This window comes from Lissotriton helveticus, chromosome 7, assembly GCF_964261635.1.
Source record: "Lissotriton helveticus chromosome 7, aLisHel1.1, whole genome shotgun sequence".
NCBI lineage: Eukaryota > Metazoa > Chordata > Amphibia > Caudata > Salamandridae > Lissotriton > Lissotriton helveticus.
The window spans coordinates 1,767,684,241-1,767,703,707 of record NC_136068.1 but is presented as its reverse complement, the minus strand read 5'-3'; the positions used below and the strand labels follow the sequence as shown (position 1 = coordinate 1,767,703,707).

The window sequence follows — 19,467 nt, the reverse complement described above, 5'->3', positions numbered from 1 at the left end:
CTGTCTAGTAAGGGTGTTCAGTGAGAGGGTTCTATCGCAGACCAGTGAGGGTGTTCTGTGAGAGGGTTCTATCGCAGTCTAGGAAGGGTGTTCAGCGAGAGGGTTCTATCGTAGTACAGTAGGGTGTTCTCTGAGAGGGTTCTATCACTGTCTAGTAAGGGTGTTCAGCGAGAGGGTTCTATCGCAGACCAGTAAGGGAGTTCTGTGAGAGGGTTCTATCGCAGTCTAGTAAGGGTGTTCAGCGAGAGGGTTCTATCGCAGTACAGTAGGGTGTACTCTGAGAGGGTTCTATCGCTGTCTAGTAAGGGTGTTCAGTGAGAGGGTTCTATCGCAGACCAGTGAGGGTGTTCAGCGAGAGGGTTCTATCGCAGACCAGTAAGGGTGTTCTGTGAGAGGGTTCTATCGCAGTACAGTAGGGTGCACTCTGAGAGGGTTCTATCGCTGTCTAGTAAGGGTGTTCAGTGAGAGGGTTCTATCGCAGACCACTGAGGGTGTTCTGTGAGAGGGTTCTATCGCAGTCTAGGAAGGGTGTTCAGCGAGAGGGTTCTATCGTAGTACAGTAGGGTGTTCTCTGAGAGGGTTCTATCACTGTCTAGTAAGGGTGTTCAGCGAGAGGGTTCTATCGCAGACCAGTAAGGGAGTTCTGTGAGAGGGTTCTATTGCAGTACAGTAAAGGTGTTCTGTGAGAGGGTTCTATCGCAGTACAGTAAAGGTGTTCTCTGAGAGGGTTGTATCACAGTACACTGAATTGACAGTGGGCCGTGGACTCACTCCTGCCACCTGACTTCTTGTGCGGAACACTCGGTTCTCTTGAGAAGAATGAAGAACGCCAATCAGACTGTCAGAGAGGCAGCAAACATAAAACACCCAGTTGACATCATCAGAATCTTGAGATGTGTCTTTTCTTCTAATCTTATAGGGAACTGAAACCTGTTAAAGTGAGTGTTTGCAGAAACTGTTCAGGTATACTACAGATTGAACTGTGGAGCTACACGTGTACATGCCAGAGAGCTGAACAGCTGAACTGCAAAGACGCATGTCTGTGATTATACCAAATATTGTAAATATTAAAAAGACAGTGCATTGCCGCCTCCAAGAGATCACGCCAGAGGGCAGGGATCACATGTGCATGAAGACTAAAGGCTTTCATCTCACAACAGAGGAGATTCTTGCAAAACACGCAGAGCTAATGGGCCTGAATGTCTGGGTGCAGGAGTTCTTGGATGGAGGCCCCTCTGTATGGCTACTGGTCTATCCAGATGTGCACACCAGGAGATGACTCTGTTCGAGTGCGCTCTATGTATGTGGCTGTATGCTGTAATTCTGTGTGCATGCACTATGCAGACCCACAACCATTAGATTCCTCAATGCTTGCCTTGTGTTGCATCTTAAACCCGATAAGACTTAATAAATGGCTCCCAACCTAAATAACAAATCCGTGACCACCCAAATTGTATTTGTAACAAATATGCAAGAAGTTCAGGTTAATACTTTCCAACTTGATAGGATAGGCAGTCTGTCCTGTTGAGAAATGAGAATAGGGTTTCCTTGTCGGCTGGTGCCTCGAAAAGGGCAGTATACGTAGGGCAGAGCTCATCGGGCCTGGCACGCCTGTCAGCCTTTCAAAGTCACCAGCTTTACATGAAACCGTGTTTTTTACCACTGTAGGGCAGCGCCCCTCCTCCAGGGTTTGTAAGACCAAGCGACTATTGCCTGAGCGCACTAGCTTCACAGCTCCAAAGGACTAACAGATCCGTAAAGGACCACTGGAGGGAGCCCGCGCATAACATACCAATTTCAGATCGGGCGGGAGTCATCTCTACTTATAAACTAGCAAAAAGAGGCCTTGTCTTTTGTCTGTCCAAAGAAGGGGGCCTCCATCTCGAGGCAGCAGCACAGATGCTTCTATACAGTCAGTCACACACAACGTACAGAAACAGCTCCTCGACCTCTCAAGCAACGTAAGAGCTCTCCGCTCTCTCTCTAACAGCACCGGCAGGGCTCCTCTGTCTCTCCCATTCACACTCCTGACAGAGCTCCCCAGTCTCTCCTGTATACAGTACTGACAGGGCTCCTACGTCTCTCCCATACACACTCCTGACAGAGCCCTTCAGTCTCTCCATTACACAGTCCTGACCGGTCTCTCCATTACACAGTCCTGACAGGGCTCCCCAGTCTCTCCCATACACAGTCCTGACAGAGCTCCTCAGTCTCTCCCATACACAGTCCTGACAGAGCTCCTACGTCTCTCCCACACACAGTCCTGACAGAGCTCCCCAGTCTCTCCTGTATACAGTCCTGACAGGGCTCCTACGTCTCTCCCATACACACTCCTGACAGAGCCCTTCAGTCTCTCCCTTATACACTCCTGACAGAGCCCTTCAGGCTCTCCCTTACACACTCCTGACAGAGCTCCTCAGTCTCTCCCATACATAGTCCTGACAGACTTCCTCAGTCTCTCCCATACACAGTCCTGACAGAGCTCCTCAGTCTCTCCCATACACAGTCCTGACAGAGCTCCTCAGCCTCTCCCATACACAGTCCAGACAGAGCTCCTCAGTCTCTCCCATACACAGTCCTGACAGGGCTTCCCAGTCTCTCCCACACACAGTCCTGACAGAGCTCCCCAGTCTCTCCCATACACAGTCCTGGCAGGGCTCCCCAGTCTCTTCCTTACACACTCCTGACAGAGCCCTTCAGTCCCTCCCTTACACACTCCTGACAGAGCTCCCCAGTCTCTCCCATACACCTTTCTGATGGAGCTCCTCAGTCTCTCCCATACATAGTCCTGACAGAGCTCCTCAGTCTCTCCCATACACAGTCCTGACAGAGCTCCTCAGTCTCTCCCATACACAGTCCTGACAGGGCTCCCCAGTCTCTCCCACACACAGTCCTGACAGAGCTCCCCAGTCTCTCCTGTATACAGTCCTGACAGGGCTCCTACGTCTCTCCCATACACACTCCTGACAGAGCCCTTCAGTCTCTCCCTTACACACTCCTGACAGAGCCCTTCAGGCTCTCCCTTACACACACCTGACAGAGCCCTTCAGTCCCTCCCTTACACACTCCTGACAGAGCTTCCCAGTCTCTCCCATACACCTTTCTGATGGAGCTCCTCAGTCTCTCCCATGCATAGTCCTGACAGAGCTCCTCAGTCTCTCCCATACACAGTCCTGACAGAGCTCCTCAGTCTCTCCCATACACAGTCCTGACAGAGCCCTTCAGTCTCTCCCTTACACACTCCTGACAGAGCCCTTCAGGCTCTCCCATACACAGTCCAGACAGAGCTCCCCAGTCTCTCCCTTACACACTCCTGACAGAGCTCCCCAGTCTCTCCCATACACCTTCCTGATGGAGCTCCTCCTCAGTCTCTCCCATGCATAGTCCTGACAGAGCTCCTCAGTCTCTCCCATACACAGTCCTGACAGAGCTCCTCAGTCTCTCCCATACACAGTCCTGACAGAGCCCTTCAGTCTCTCCCTTACACACTCCTGACAGAGCCCTTCAGGCTCTCCCATACACAGTCCAGACAGAGCTCCCCAGTCTCTCCCTTACACACTCCTGACAGAGCTTCCCAGTCTCTCCCATACACTTTTCTGATGGAGCTCCTCAGTCTCTCCCATGCATAGTCCTGACAGAGCTCCTCAGTCTCTCCCATACACAGTCCTGACAGAGCTCCTCAGTCTCTCCCATACACAGTCCTGACAGAGCCCTTCAGTCTCTCCCTTACACACTCCTGACAGAGCACTTCAGGCTCTCCCATACACAGTCCAGACAGAGCTCCCCAGTCTCTCCCTTACACACTCCTGACGGAGCTCCCCAGTCTCTCCCATACACCTTCCTGATGGAGCTCCTCAGTCTCTCCCATACATAGTCCTGACAGAGCTCCTCAGTCTCTCCCATACATAGTCCTGACAGAGCTCCTCAGTCTCTCCCATACACAGTCCTGACAGAGCCCTTCAGTCTCTCCCTTACACACTCCTGACAGAGCCCTTCAGGCTCTCCCTTACACACTCCTGACAGAGCTCCTCAGTCTCTCCCATACACAGTCCAGACAGAGCTCCTTAGTCTCTCCCATACACTGCCAGAGCTCTACAGTTACTCACTGACTAGCCTGATAGCTCTCCCAGTCCCTCCCAAACAGCACTGCCAGAGCTCGTCAGTCTCCCACACATACAGCCGATAGAGTCTTGCTCTCTCACAGACAGCAGTGCCAAAGCTCCTGAGCCTTTTGCAACGTCCTAAGAGAGCTCTCCAGTCTCTCACAGATGTCAAGGACAACGCTCTTTAGTTTTTCACAGACAGGTTCTTCAAGCATCCTTAGCCTTTCACAGCCAGCCACCATGACCGAGCTCCTTGGTCTCTCACAGACAGCATGACAGACCTACCAAGCCTCTCACTGACAGCACTGCTTGTGCTCCTCGGTGTCTCCCATGCACTGCCCTGGTGGAGCGCTATAGTCTCAGCTCCTCACTGTCTCCCACAGAGCGTGGAGTTATTTGCTCTACCGAAGACAGCCATGATAGAGATGCTTAGTCTCTCATAGCCTGCACTAGGATCTTCACTCTCTCATGTTCTCATCCTGGTAGAACTCCTCAGACCCTCCTATGCACAGCTCTAGTTAAGCTCCTCACAGGCAGCCCCATTAGGGCTCCTCAGTATCTCACAGACGGCTTTGATAGAGCAACTCAGGTCAGTGCTTAATTTAAGCCAATGGTTTTCCAGTGCTCGGTACCTGTACTTATTGTCAACACTGGCATTTATGACAGTTTGCCACACAGTGGTGCCGTTTGACTAATTTTGTGATGAGCACAGCATTTCTTCATAAATCTATATACAATAAAGATGACTAACACATGTCACCCAGCCCATTACTGTAGCCTTGGGTGCTTTCAATAGCCTGCACTGTCACACTTGTAGGAGTGTTGGACAAGTTACTTACCTTTGGTAATGCCTTATCTGGTACAGACATGATCTACACGCAGATTCCTTATCTTTGAATTCCCTAGGCATCAGACTGGAACGGAAGATTTTTCTTCAAGCAATAAACATGCGCGCAGATAGGTGGCATAGGTCGGCTCCACGTGATGTCGATGAAATCTGTGCCGCTGTGGCGTCACCTATATAGGCACCACCTCAGTACACTGACGTCAGTTACTTTTGAAGACTTACCACACCAGAAGCGCGGAGCCATGAAGTGCCCTGACATTGGCTTGTTTCTGAACTAGGGCCCTGAAAGGGATCAGGCCTGACCTTAGAAATCTGTCCGAAGTGCAGGGAGGATGGGTCGGTCGGTAAGGAATCTGCAGCGATATCTCGTCTCTACCAGATAAGGCGTTACTTAAATAACTTGTCCATCTGATAAAGACATCTAGCCATAGATTCCATACCTTTGAATAGATACCCACTGCAGACAAGTTTAGACCAGGAAATCCTGCATGCAGAGCGGCCAAAGAGGCCGTCCCTGCGGACTCGACTGTCAAGGCATCAGTGCTTGGTAAATGTGTGCAGGGACGCCCACGTTCCAGCCTAACAACTTTTGAGGACTGGAACTCCATGTTGCAATGCCGTGGTAGCAGCTTTAGCTCTGGTGGATTAAACCCGTAAGCCTTCAGGAGGCTGTTTTTTGGCCAGAGGGTAGACCATTTTGATGAAATGGATGACCCATTGCATGATAGTCCTCTTCTGTGGCCTACCGTAAACCACAGGTAGCGTCGATGAGGAGGCCAGATGTAAATGTGAAAATAGGCATCCTGCAAGTCCAGCGCTCCCATCCAGTCTCCTGGGTCTAGGGCAGACAAGATCCCAGCCCCAATGAGCATCTTGAACTTTTTCTTTTTGAGAAAGAAGTTAAGGGTTTGAAGATCTAGGAAAGAGTGAAGGCCCTTGTGCTTTTTGGGGACCAGAAATTTGCGGGAATAACAAACACACCCTACTTCTGGTGCCGGAACCAGCCATGTGGCTCCTTTGGCCAAGAAAGTCATGATGTCTTCCTGAAGCAAAGTCAGGTAATCCTCTGTCAGCCGGTCGTAAATTGGAGGCAAGGAGGGATGGGTTGTCTCAAATGGTAGGGAGTAGCCCCTTCAGACTATCTGGAGTACCACCTGTCTGAGGTGATGTCCTGTCAGTGGTGGAGGTGATGGCTGATTCAGCCACCAACTGGCTGCCCATGATCTGGAAGGGCCAGACTAGGAAGGTTTGGAGGCTGCATGGGTAGTGGGGGTCTGACCTGAACTCTGTCTGCCTGACCCACGAGGTCGGAACGAGCCATGCCCTCAGCAGCACAGAAGTTGTTGAACTTGCCCAGCCTTGTGGCTGTGGTATGGCTGGCGCAGCTGAAAGCTCCTTCCATAGCCACGAAAGGGGTGAAAGGCAGAAGGGGGACATGTTGCCATTGAGAGGCCCAAAACTTGGCCATGGCCAGTGAGTTCTTAAAGCGCTCCTACGCCATGTCTGCCTTGTCTCCAAAGAGACGGGAGCCATAAAAGGGCATATCCATGAGAAAAGACAAAGGTTCTCAACTAGGCGTTTTGTCGAACAGCCACCGTCTATGAAATCGCTCTGCCCAGAGAGTCAGTCGAACTTTGCCACATCTTTCTCATCTAATACTGCTAGGGAGAGGATGGCCCGGCCTCCTCCGGGTCCTGTGGAAGCACTTGTACAACCGTTTCTCACAGAGAGTGAGAGTAATGGCCCAATAGGCATAAGGTGTTCACCGATTGCATTACAAGGCTGGCAACAGAACAAACTATTCTAATCCCCAAATGTTCAGCCTCTTGGATTCCCTGTCCGGAGGTGTGGAAGGAAATGCGCAGTGGGAGATAGAGGCTTGGACCACCAAGCTCTCAGGGGTAGGGTGGTTGATAAGGACATTTGGCTCTCCCGGTGCAGGGCGATAGCGTTTGGTGATTGTCCTATTTACAGGATCCCCTGTGCTAGGCTTGGAACAGGTTCCCAGAAGTACATCAGTTAAGGCCTTGTTGAAGGGCAGCAAGGGTTCTGTGAAGAAGTGTGGCTCAGGGGTTAGAGGCAGCAGACCCGGAAGCTGAGATCGGTCCTGGACCAGGGTTCAATTCCCCGCCTCGGCGGGTCTTGGGCTAAAAATTCCACGGACTCGATAATTCTCGCCCCGGTGCCTCCTCGACTCACGGGTTCACACTCTGCGACTCTGGGCAATAGCTTGCTTAATCTCCACAACGGCCCCTCGCGGCGGGATGCCTGACTTTCACCTTGTGGATACCCTGCTATCTCACAGGGGAATACCAGGAAGGGTTCCCTAAGCAAGCGCCGGGACACCCCCTGCGGGTAGCTGTGCGCTATATAAGCTCAAATACATTTACATTTACATTACACCTGGATACAGAACCTCTGTCAAGATATCAGTCTTGACTGCCATGAATGAGAGAAGCCGGTCCAGAAGTCAGCTGCCCTTCACAACACCATAATTTATGATGCTCCCTCCTCTGTAGCCACGGTAGGGGGAGAAAGCAGGCCAGGATCTGGAGAGCTATCCAGTCCGCTGGCCTCACCCAGTTCCTCGTAGCAGTCATTGTCTCGTTAAGGCTGGTCTTGTAAAGGGTCCAGCAACTACCTCCCAATTTGTCTCCATACCTAGCCCTTCAGAATAAGGCTGAGAAACCGACATAGGACATAAGGGTTCTGTCGGCGCCGGTATCGGCAGGCGCCGACCTGACTCTGGGTCATTTGGGATGAGAATGGGACTGGTGCCACCGGTGGGTGCCGGTGGCTTCAGGAGCCCCAGTGTCGGGCCAGCACGGAGGAAGGTTGCATATGTGTGACCGACGTTGATGCGGATCCATCGCCTGATCCATGAGGGGTCATCAGAGCTGGGGCCGGAGCCGGTGCGCAGGACCCGATGGAGCCCCCTCTGAGGCCCATAGGTGCGCCGGTAGAGTCAGGCTGCTCAAATATGAGGAGCATGGCATCATAAAATTCTTTTTGAAGTGGGCGGGGGTTGCTTTGACCACCCGGGAGGAAGGAAAACGTAGAGCCTACCCAGGCACAGGTTCAGAAGAACGAGGCCTAAAACTCAGACACTTTTCCACCGCATCAGCAGATGAATGGGGTGAAGCCGAAGGGTGCTTAGACTTATGTTTTTTGTGCTTCTTACCTGACCGACTTGGTGATTTTGGGCAAGAGGATGAAGATTTAGAACTCATGGAGGGGTGCCTGGACCCTCCTCGCGACCAGTACCATGAGCGAGACCTCCGAGGAGAACAACGTGGTGCTAAGCACAGGGCCGCAAGCAGCTTTAGGGACCACTCCCTCAAAGCTTTCGGAGCCATGGGCTGGCAGTCGTGGTCATGCTCCAGGCACCACAGACAAACCTGGTGTGGGTCTGTCACTGACATGGTGCAGTGGCAGGCACCGCATGGTTTGAACCCAGAAGTCTTCTTGAACATTAGGAAAAACCTATACACCAAAAAAAAGGGGTTGACAAAATGTCAAAAAGTGACAGAGGGTAGCTCTCCTCACTGATCTGTGTTGGTTGGCGCGGAAAGAAAAGAAGTGACGTCAGCATGGCGAGGTGATGCTTATATAGGTGACGTGGACATAACGCATAGACGCTGCCGATGACATCACATGGAGCTAACTGATGCTACCTACCGGCATGCATGGGTATTGCTCAAGGACAAATTTTACGTATCCAGTTTGACACCTGGGAAATTCAAAGATAAGAAATCTGCGGCTAGATGGCTTTATCAGATACGGTTAGTAGTAGTGTTTTACAGTGCTGGGAGGAGCAATGTATGGTGCAAGTTTCAGAGCCCTGGAACTTATTTTTTTTTTTACAAACCAAGGACTGCCACAGTCCTTCCCATACACAGCCCTAACTGAGTTCCTTGAGTCCTATGATGTGCAGTGGTCACATGCAGGCTTCACAAATGACGCTCCTCATTCTCTTCAACTAACAGCCAGGTAGAGCTCCACACAGCCCTTACTATGCTCCTCACTGAGACACTGATGGAGCTCCTTAGTCACTTGCAGACTGCACAAACAATGCTCCTCAGGCTTTCTAGCTGAGCTTCTTGCAGATCGCTCTGCTGGAGCACTTTGATCACTAAACCACTGCACATATGGTGCTCCTCGTTCTATCCTGTTCACAGCCTTGTATTGCTCCACGGACCCACCCGTACACAGCTGAGCCAATGAGGCAGCCCTGACAGAGCTACTCAGTCACTCAGAGACTGCAAAAACAATGCTCCTCATGCCCTCCCATACACAGCCCTTTTTGAGCCCTTTACAGACAGCCCTCGCGGACCTTCATTCACTCAGACTGCACAAACCACGCTCCTCAGATCTTCCCCTTCACAGGCCTAGCTGAGCTCCACAGACAGCACAGCAGGTGCACTCTATGCCTGACTCTTAGTGCTAGTATACCGTAGTGTAAATATAGAGACTGTCAGTCATTCGTGGGGAGGGGTGCCAGAAGAGATGAGAAAGGAGGGAGGGTGTGTACCGGAGGTGATATCATCCTGGAAGCTGTTGCCATGCCGACACAGACCCACAGACTCGAGCTTGTGTGTGAATCATACCGCAAGTTCGGATCTACGGGTTTATGGCAACTGGCAGTGCCAGAAGCGGAGAGAGATGCCAAGAAGGGGGGTGAATCCTACAGGGGCATGACCGCACTGTGTTCCCACTTGCAAACCAACCCCACAAAACACTGGGGAAAGAGCCTTTTAGATCATTTTCTGGTCTCAACCGCCTTATTCTTATGGACTTCGTGGGAAGAAGGAAATCAAAGGCAACAATATGTCTAAGGCTGTGCTAAATGCTGATCACACAAGACTCCACATGGAGTGCAACGCCTACTGCTGCAGTACCTACTGCTGACCACAGGATGTTGCTGTAGGATGTCCTACAGAGAGTTCAGAGTCCGATGTTGCAGTACTTACTGCTGACCACAGGATGTCGCGGTAGGATGTCCTACAGAGAGATCCGAGTCTAGTGTTGCAGTACTTACTGCTGACCACAGGATGTCGCTGTAGGATGTCCTACAGAGAGATCAGAGTCCAATGTTGCAGTATCTACTGCTCAACACAGGACTCAAGATGCACTCCATGAGGTCCTACAGGAAGTACAATGTCCAATATAGCAGTAAGACCTACTCACCACAAGTTTCCTGATTGCGCTGTTGGTTATCCTGCTGGGAATGCAATGTCTATTCTCACCACCAGATTCCAAATGGCGCTGCAGGACAACTTATAACAAGTGCCATTTGGAATTTAGTAGAATGTACTGCTTATCAAAAGACTCTGGTTAGCGCTGTAGGACAACACAATGGAATTGCTTTGTCAAATGCTGCTGTGAGAACTTCTTCCCACTAGCAGCGCTATTTGTAATGTCGTGGCACGTACTGCTTACTACAAGACAACAAAGGCCCACAGAGAATGACGTGTCCAATGTCACACTGAGTACTCCTCAACATTGAACTCCAGCGGGTAATGCAGGATATCCCATGGGGTGTGCTGTGTCCAATGTTGCAGTAGGTACTGCTCACCATCGGACTCCAGACGATGCTCCAGGCCATCCCAAAGGGAGTGCCATATGTTCTGGAGTAGTACATTCATCTTGCTTTCAGATGCCAGATGCAACAGTGAGAAACAGCTCAGTTTAATAACATGGTCCTTTCTGTTGTAGGCCTTCAGCTTTTCTTGTTATGGTATGTTATGTTAAGTATTTTATTAAACGCTCAACTCACCCTGGGGCATCTCGGCGCTGATCTTTGAACGGAGACAACTAAAGCACGGATGGCATGTACATCTTGCAATATTTATGCTTTTTAAATTTCAGGAATGAGCGTTTTTAGCAAAAAAGAACTTGTTTAGTGACCAACGGGGCAATAAGCAGGTTCTTAATCACAGTGCTTACAGAATGGCCCATGACAAGTGTGTGACATGATGGGTCGAACATGATTTTCTGGTCCAGATCTGAAATTTGCAGCTGAACTAATAACACGATCTAAATCGCTCAGAAGTGCAGGACATCTCAGATGTTTAGTAAACTGCAGACTATGCGAGTTCCATTTATGTCGCTTTATGCAAAATTATCTTACCTGAATGTTTTGACAATTTGGCATGGATACAGCCTTCAAGGACCTACACTGGACAACCAATGGCATGACCTTAACAAAGGTTAAAGATATGAGAATGGGTTCTGCAGGGCAGTGGCAATAACAAGGCAGCAATAACAATGGATGATTATATCACAATATATCCTGCTGCGTAGTGGTCAATGAGAAGGCCGTTCTAGCAATACATGGTAACGGCATTCTATGTTCTGGGTACACCTTTATCTTTGGTGGGCCGGGCGACATCACATTATGTACTGAGAGGGAGAAGACAACAGGTTTCAGATGTAAGACGGCATTACAAAGTACTTAAGTGGGGAACGCAGCATAGAAAGTGGTAATGGCCCTACCTGATGACCTCCCAATTTGCTCAGCAATCAAATGACCAATGCAGAAGCCGCTTCAAGAATGATTAATGACATCATGGTGCATCCTGCTAGGAAATGGCCAAAATGTGCATTTTATACGCACTGCCAAAAGCCTTAAGGGAACCAAGATGCACAGTAAAGATGCCCTTTCGGGGCAGGGAGGACAGGAACGCAAGGAATCATTCAATACAATTCTTAGCACTTATGCTAGAGGATGCTGAAGTCAATCAGTGCTGATTTATATAAGGTGATACACTCAAAAGGGGAGTGGCATCAAGTGATAATCTGTGAATCCCATGTCTGGATTGACCAGAATTAAGAAGGGGTCCCCCCGCCTGTCCCTCCCCATAAGGTCTGTTTCCCAAGGCTCATTGCGCGCACCTTGGCCGATATAGGCAATACAAAGCTACTGAACTGGAAGAAGGGCAGTAGGGGCCTGGTTTTAAGAGAGATATAGGTCTCTGCCGCCTGCCTCGTATTCATACCTCTACCGTCTTCAAAATATGGTTTGCAATGTCCTCGATTTCACCATAATCATTATCATCGTAATTCAAAGTACATAGCACTTACAATGTGGTTCCAACTCACCTCCTTCCTCCCCTCCTGGGCCTCAAGCTAAAATATGGCAACTGGACAGAAGTGACCAAAAGGCGATGAGGAAGAAATGTTTAAGCTACTCTTCGGGATTTTGGTGAAACACACATCATCCTGTATTTTTAAAGTTATATTTTATCTAAAATTCCCAAAATTACATCATACTTCCACTCATATAAACTGCAGCACCATAACTGGGGTTCCCACTGCACCCACATTAGCAACTACACACATTTTAACAGAAACTCTGGGGCCACAAACCCCTTTATATCCTTCCAAGTCAGTGAAAGTTCATGCTTCTACGACCAAAGGTTTCTGATATTCTTGACACCACTCTCGCCCAAAACAGGAGGGCAGCTGAGCAGCTGTCTGCAAAATTGACAAAGATGAACTTTTTGATGATTTTTTTTTTTTAAACCTTGCTAGTATCACGACGTAGGCACAGGTATAAAATAGCGTTTGGCAAATTCAATGAAACCTTTTTTTTCAAAATTGCTCTGCCATAAATGTTCCTGTGGGGAAAAAAAATCTTCAGCTAAAACTTTTTTTTGTGGGGGATGCTACTTGGAGTGATGTTTGGAGGAATTGTCAATTTTGATTTTGCGAATTTGCAAAGTTTGTCAACTTCACCAAACTTTAAAGGCACGTGCAAAGATTTTTCACAACCTTTGGTTTCAAATCTCTTAAATCCTCAACAGATAATTTGAATTCCAAGTTGACATTATTCTTTAAAATTTCCCCTTACCATAGAACAACAAGGACAAGGACAAAAACATTTCCTATAACTTTGTAATGGTAATGAATTTTATTAAATCAAATTCCAGTTCATATTCCTATTCCTTACCCTATCTCTTATCAATAAATTTGTTTAACTCATTATATATTAATAAAATCAATTTAAAATAAATTATGGAATTCTTGACTAACCCTGATGTTAATCATAACCCCAACTAAACATAAATATAGTTTTTTATTAATTTAAGCAATTTTTTTTATGGAACCCATACAATACTCCTAATGCTTATCCTTGCCCTAACACTGTGGACTGCATATTATTTAATAAAATTACATTAAATCTTGTTTTACTTTTCTTTTTTAATAAAAGGAAACCTTTCCCTAACTGTAATAAATAATAATGAGAACCCTATCCCTATTCCTTACCCCACCCCCAAATAATAGCATGTACCTGGATTGGGTAGATTATGACCACAACTATGAGGGGCCATTTTATTATTGCTTAAAGGGTTGTTAACGTTCTCATTCAATTAAACAGAAACATTCTATAGGTGTCTATTGCATCCTGTTCCAGATTTTGTGCTACCAGATTTTGGACAACATACATATACGAAGTCTAGATTGGGTTTATAAACGTTTGCCTGCTCAAGTTTTATAATATCTTTTTCCAGACTAGCATCACTTTGAAGTTTGCTTGCAACATTCAAGCAGAAGTTTGAGAAGTTCAGACGTAGGTTTTTTAAAATTATTTTTTAATGTAATTAACTGACAGCTCCCATTCTGCTTCGATAAAGTCAAGGGAAGTCACTGTAATGTGATTTATTGACAGGGCAGCAGAATACCAAAAGAAAGCTTATATGTATGGAGTTGTAATGTAACACACTTACAATGGCAAGCACTTAATACGTCAAATAACGTGGGAACTAAATGCAAAAGGAACTATGACCTCAAGGAGATGGGTTCAGGAAGCTAGGATACTGTATAATCATCTTTTGATTATCAATAAAACTTTGTGAAGAAATATTAGGAGAAATTGTGGCTGGAGACACACAAGTGTACAGGGCGGGGCAACCAAAGGAAGGAGGTCACTGAAAGCCCGGTCTAATGAATATTAATTACAGAAGTCACCATATTAGACCCCTGTGATTGGCTATGAGAATAAGGGTGGTGCTTGCAAGGGACATCAGATCATCAACCCCGCATTCATATTCTGAAATGGGAAAAACTTGTTTAAAGCAGCTCTTGTTCCTTAACGGAACAGGCACTACATTAAAAATAAAAATATTACAGATTTGGGAAGACATCGGGCAGAGCATGCATTGGTTCCCATGACCACTACCTACTCCCCAAAGGCAACTCAACACAATTCCAAAAGGGTAAGCTATACTTGAAACAGCTTCCATTTGCGAACGAGTTACCACCTCATTTAAGAAGTCGGTCAAATCTCAATGATTTGCAACAACAAAAAATCACTGATACATGCCGCTGAGGTTTACAGTTAGGAGAGGAGACCCCTTTTATTCCTTCTTCTAATTACAATTTGAAATGTGTTACATAACCCATTTTGAGATTTTAGAAGGGCTTTTCTAAATAGCAAAAGGAGTTTAGTACATAGAAAAAATACATCACCTTTTGATGCTGTGATTAGCCCAATTTGCAACCGTAAATTGCTTTGTTAACAAGGCCTTATGTCTTTAACCCCTTCCGCGCTCATATGAGTGACGATGCTCGTACGCTCATGACGAGCTGAGCTCGTCATGTAACGTGGTTTTTAAAAAAACGCAGCGCGCAGCGGGAAAACCGCTAGCACGCATGCGGTTAAAACCATCAAGTCTGCAGGCCCTGATGGACTCTCTAATTTGATTATTAGGACATTTCCTGTGTAGACGGTTTGCTTGCTTCATCTTTTGTGACAAAAATAACAATGTGAATCAAGGAGAGAAACAGATCTTATGGTCCAATTTCAGCGTTTGGCTCTGCTGATAAAGTCTTTGAATAATAGCATTCTGCTACTCCATGGCTTGAATTAGAAATACAAAATACTACCATATAATCAAGGCAGAATTCATTTGAGATTGGGGACGATAGACCACCACTGGCCCAGAAATTGCCAGGGGGCTATACCTCTGTTTCGTGGCTTTCTGATAGAGCTGACAGATGGATAGCGTGCCAGGAAAAAAAGGCTTAACTATAGATAGGCTGTCCTGTTTTCAGTTTCTCTTTTTGGTAAATTCTGGTGTTTTTTTTCACTGTTTTCAATATCTTAAAAAACTGTTGTTATCAGTGGTTACACATTTTCACGCCACTAAAAACAACAGAAAAAGTGTTTTTCCGGTGTTTATGGAACGTTTTGCTTTTATCATTGCTTGATTTCTGCACTGAAAGAACATGGTATATAGACAGTGTACGTATAGTGTATATGAGGTCCAAAGAGATTGTTGCAAATTAATCTTATTGCAGTACACCATACAATACTTCTTCAGTGAGTCTTTGGTCATGTGCGCTTGTGCTTTCCTTCCCATGTAAACGTCTGTGAAAAGGCCCTCTCAGCATTCATAGCCCCTTGGGCTGAGAACCGTCAGCTAAGGGACACCGTTGGGATGACTCTTTCTTTGATGCCACATAAAGCAGGAAATGATAAAGATTTGCATTTTAGTTCCTGGGCATAAGAAAACAGTGCACCAGAATGAACTAAAAAGTCAATAGCATCCCTCATTAACTCTGAAGATTGTAAAGATGCTTTCAGCATACCATTTAACAAGTGGCAAGGATGTCCTACAGGGAATCACTTCAGCTCGGGTATCAATTTTGACAGGTCATCACTCAAATTTCTTTTATACATAGCTGAATCACTACAAATACAAACAATATCACTCCAATCTTTGTTGAACTTGGAAATAACCTTTTTTGCAGAGCATAACAAGTGACACTGCGTTCCATGCTTTCCAAAAGTCTGGTGTCACGTTTTCACCACTATCCCAGATGCTTGGTGATATATATACTTGTCACTATACCTTGCATTTAATGTTTAAAGCCTGAGGTGTTGGCAATTCACCTACTATCAATACTGACCCACTAGAAACTATGGTCTGATGTATTAAGGGTTTTTACCCATTCTCTGTGGGTAAATGTGATGACACATATTAGGAAAGATTTTTATGAAATTAGCCATTTTACCTATCAGTGAAAGAATCAAATGCAGCCAAAATATCAAATGTGAGTTTGATATGTCCTGATTCTCTACAGTTTATAAAATATTTAAACTAAACCTAAAACGCGAAACTAAACCCCGCATCTTTAGACCAAAGGCCATAAAACTGAAAAAAGTAAAAGGAAGAAGAAACATTATTTTAGTGACATCCCTAAAAAACAAACTCAAGCAGAATAATGTTAGCCAGTCTTTCTTACTGCTAGCTTGTATAACAAAGTAACATTTTATTGACCCCTTCAGAAATGAACAAAATGACTCTTTCACTTTCTTTTTCCTTTCTTTGAATGGCATTTAGTTAGTGGTTGTGCAGGTGTTTTTTCAGTGTTTATATGTTTTCACCGGTGAGGGCTATTTTTCTTTCAGTGGGGTTTTATCAGTTATTATAGGTTTAAACCTAAAACCCCACAGCCTAACTATAGATCACCTTCTTCCAGCAGTTTGTAGGTTGTTGAACCAGGATACTATAGCCATGGAAACTGTTGGTACAGGTCAAGCTCAAGGATCCGCATTAACAACAGTCTGATCCAAAGGTGTGTGCTGGCTCCTCTTGTTTTCAACATACATCTTTCTGATTTTCTTGGAACATTGGGGAATTGAAACAGTTTTCCCTGAAGATAAACTGAACTAAGTAAGATCCATACATTGCTAGAATAAAACGAAACTGTGTTAATGTACTGGAGCCTCAGAATGATTTCTGGTGCTGTTAAGTAACTTTAGGTCAACACTGTCAAAGGTTATGAGTTGGGCTAAAATGAGTCTTCATAGAATCCGGTCAGTGAGCAACATCGCATAACATCTACCTGCCTATCAGAGGCTCTGGCCTGATCTGATATCTCTTAATTTCCCAGCAGGGCTGTCCATTATAGAAGAGCTTCACAGAGCCCTCTCCAAAGCCCTTTTGGGGAAAGTAAATCTGACACAGTAGTCCTCGAAGAGCAGCCTAAAGCAGACTTGTTATTCTGGTTTGGTTACCAGGAGGAGTTCTCGAAGCAAAACCCTAGATTAATTGAGCGTTACACCTGAACTATCGTCTAAGACCTCAGTCCAACCTCCTATACACCTACCTCTTAGATGATCGTCTGCTGAAGAGGTGGTGGTGGAGGAAAAAGTCATCATTTGACTTCGGTTGGCTCAGGATCTTATATCTCTTGACCTCTGTGGCACAAGTGCTGACCCTGAAATTGAAAGAAAAAGACTTTTAGACAGGTCACAATTACATGATTTGTATTTATTTTAAGGAAATGTGAAGTAATTGTGTGCCCAGTACTTGATCTTCGGGATCTTTTCTATTAATTTCGGGGAGACTTAGAAGCATTTCCATCTTAATTTGAGGTTAGTCTGACATAATTTGTTCACACAGAGAGGTAATTTGCTATCTGGTTCATAATTGTTTTTTGAGGCACTTTGTATCAGTTTTTCAGAAATTCACCATCATTTTACTGAACTCAGGAACAGTTTTGAATTTATAATATGGGTAGGATGGCTGCTACCCATTCAGGTACGAGGAGGACTAGGGCAGCAATACCGTGTGCACAGTGCACTTCACAACTGCCTAGAGGTCTGTAGCAAAATCTATCTTTTATTTGGATTATCTATGAAACAGAATTACTAGATTGCAAATTTATAACACCATTTCAACAGTAAATTGAATAGATTTCCTAAACAAACAATGATGACGTTTTAATATCCTACTTTTTATTCTTCAGAAAAAACACAAAACTTTACATGTTAGTCGTTAGAAAATCCCCAATGGAAATTCCATTTTAATCAGATTCCTAGTAAAACTATACAGCTGTGCTTCTCAGGGCTTCAGGGCAAGAGATGAGAAGGAGCATGATGGATGTGCATGTGGAATTGAACAAATTGACCATATTTAGTCTTTGATAGCCTGTTTCTTTGGAGTGGTAAGGAAATCCCATGAAACAACTTAAGCTTCTTTAAATTTTGTATAGTACATAGTTAAAAAATAATTAGAATTCAGCATCTTGAGTGTAGCTACCATTGTCTCTCTGTAATACAATGAACATTTTTCATACAGGAAAGTAATTGGCCACAATACCTGTTATACAATACTTCTTGAGCTAGCTCTAGAACAGGACAAAATACACAGCATTAACTAACATATCCTCATTAATCAGGCACCAAGTAACAACCAAATAGAAGATAAATTCAGTGCCTGTGTTGATTCTGTGCTCCATGGATAAGGCCCTAGTGTGAGACCTCAGGACATCACAGATGTTATTCAGGACCTAAGGGCCAGGCAGGTGGGGCAAGCAAAAACGATCTCAAGAAACCATTCTCTCTGAGATAAACAAAGGGAATGTTTATCAAAGACAGAACTGACAGTGGATGACAACACAGGCATACTTTGGCGCAGGCTTCAAGTTGACACTAAATTCTGTGGTTGAAGGGTAGAAGTTAGATGAAAAGTGTGAAGGCTTCAGGAACTATTTGAACTTTTAAAACGTTATAAAACTCAGTCCATTATTCTATGGGATACATTAACACTTCTGTCACCAGAGTTTCAACTCAACACTGAAAGAGGTGCCCACACTCTATGGCATCTTTGGTTGGCACCTGCAGGTCCAGCAGCGTAGATGTTACCTAGATCTCTGCCTATGATTACTAAAGGATTGCTAAGGCTACAGTCAGGAGGATACCAGCACTGCAATTACGATTAAAAATCTTCCCATGCACAAATCTAGATTAGACTCCCCTCTCTAGGAAGTTGCATGCTTCAAAGTGGCAACATATTTACTCTCTTCTAGGTGGAGTTGTTGCACAAAGCCTTCCCTCTAGAGAAACATTAAAAAAAATATTTTCTGTCTCTGTGACATACGGACTCTTCCAATTCTTAAATTGCATAAAGTGTGCAAACCTCTTCCTCCGTGCTAAAGGCCTGTGTGGGATAAAAACATATTTATTGTCTATGGAAGGAAGTCTTGAACCAACTACACGGATGAACACAATGAAAGCATCAGACGTTGAGTAGTTAACAGTGAAATACTCTTTGGTAGATTATGCTTACATTACAGAACCAAATTATCTTCCCACCCTAAAAAACATACCACCTTCTTAGAAACTTACCATCATACCCTACATACCCGGCATGAATGATATTCTTTGTCACTAAAGGTTTGTTTTCATTATTTACAAATCACTTAAAATGCAATGAGAAAAATAGATTTGAGCATTATGAAGGAAGTGGTCAGGATTAAGACCACATTCAAAAGATGCTGCCGGGTACCTAAAGTTATAACGTTTGGGAAGCTAATGAGTTGCATCTTTGGTGAATTTTATCAAACTGTACCATCTTTGAAGAGTGAGAAGCATGTAATATTTAAATGTAAAAACAAAAAAAGAAATCCACTTTAGCAAACCTTGGCAGTAGTGAGCTACAAGCCCACTTCTGGTGAGAGCTGTGGGTCATAGCATGTTGAATGCCACCTCATGCCACGCCTCTC

General features: G+C 45.5%; 1 long non-coding RNA gene across 4 annotated transcripts in view; it reads right to left on the bottom strand.

Annotated features, from left to right (window-relative positions):
* The window catches only part of LOC144770747 (uncharacterized), a 502,054-nt gene that overhangs the window by 127,221 nt on the left and 355,366 nt on the right, over positions 1 to 19,467 (bottom strand). For all 4 annotated transcript variants that reach the window (XR_013599001.1, XR_013599000.1, XR_013598999.1 and 1 more), the window contains one exon: positions 17,068 to 17,178. This is a non-coding gene — a long non-coding RNA (uncharacterized LOC144770747). The remainder of the gene's footprint in view (positions 1 to 17,067; positions 17,179 to 19,467) is intronic.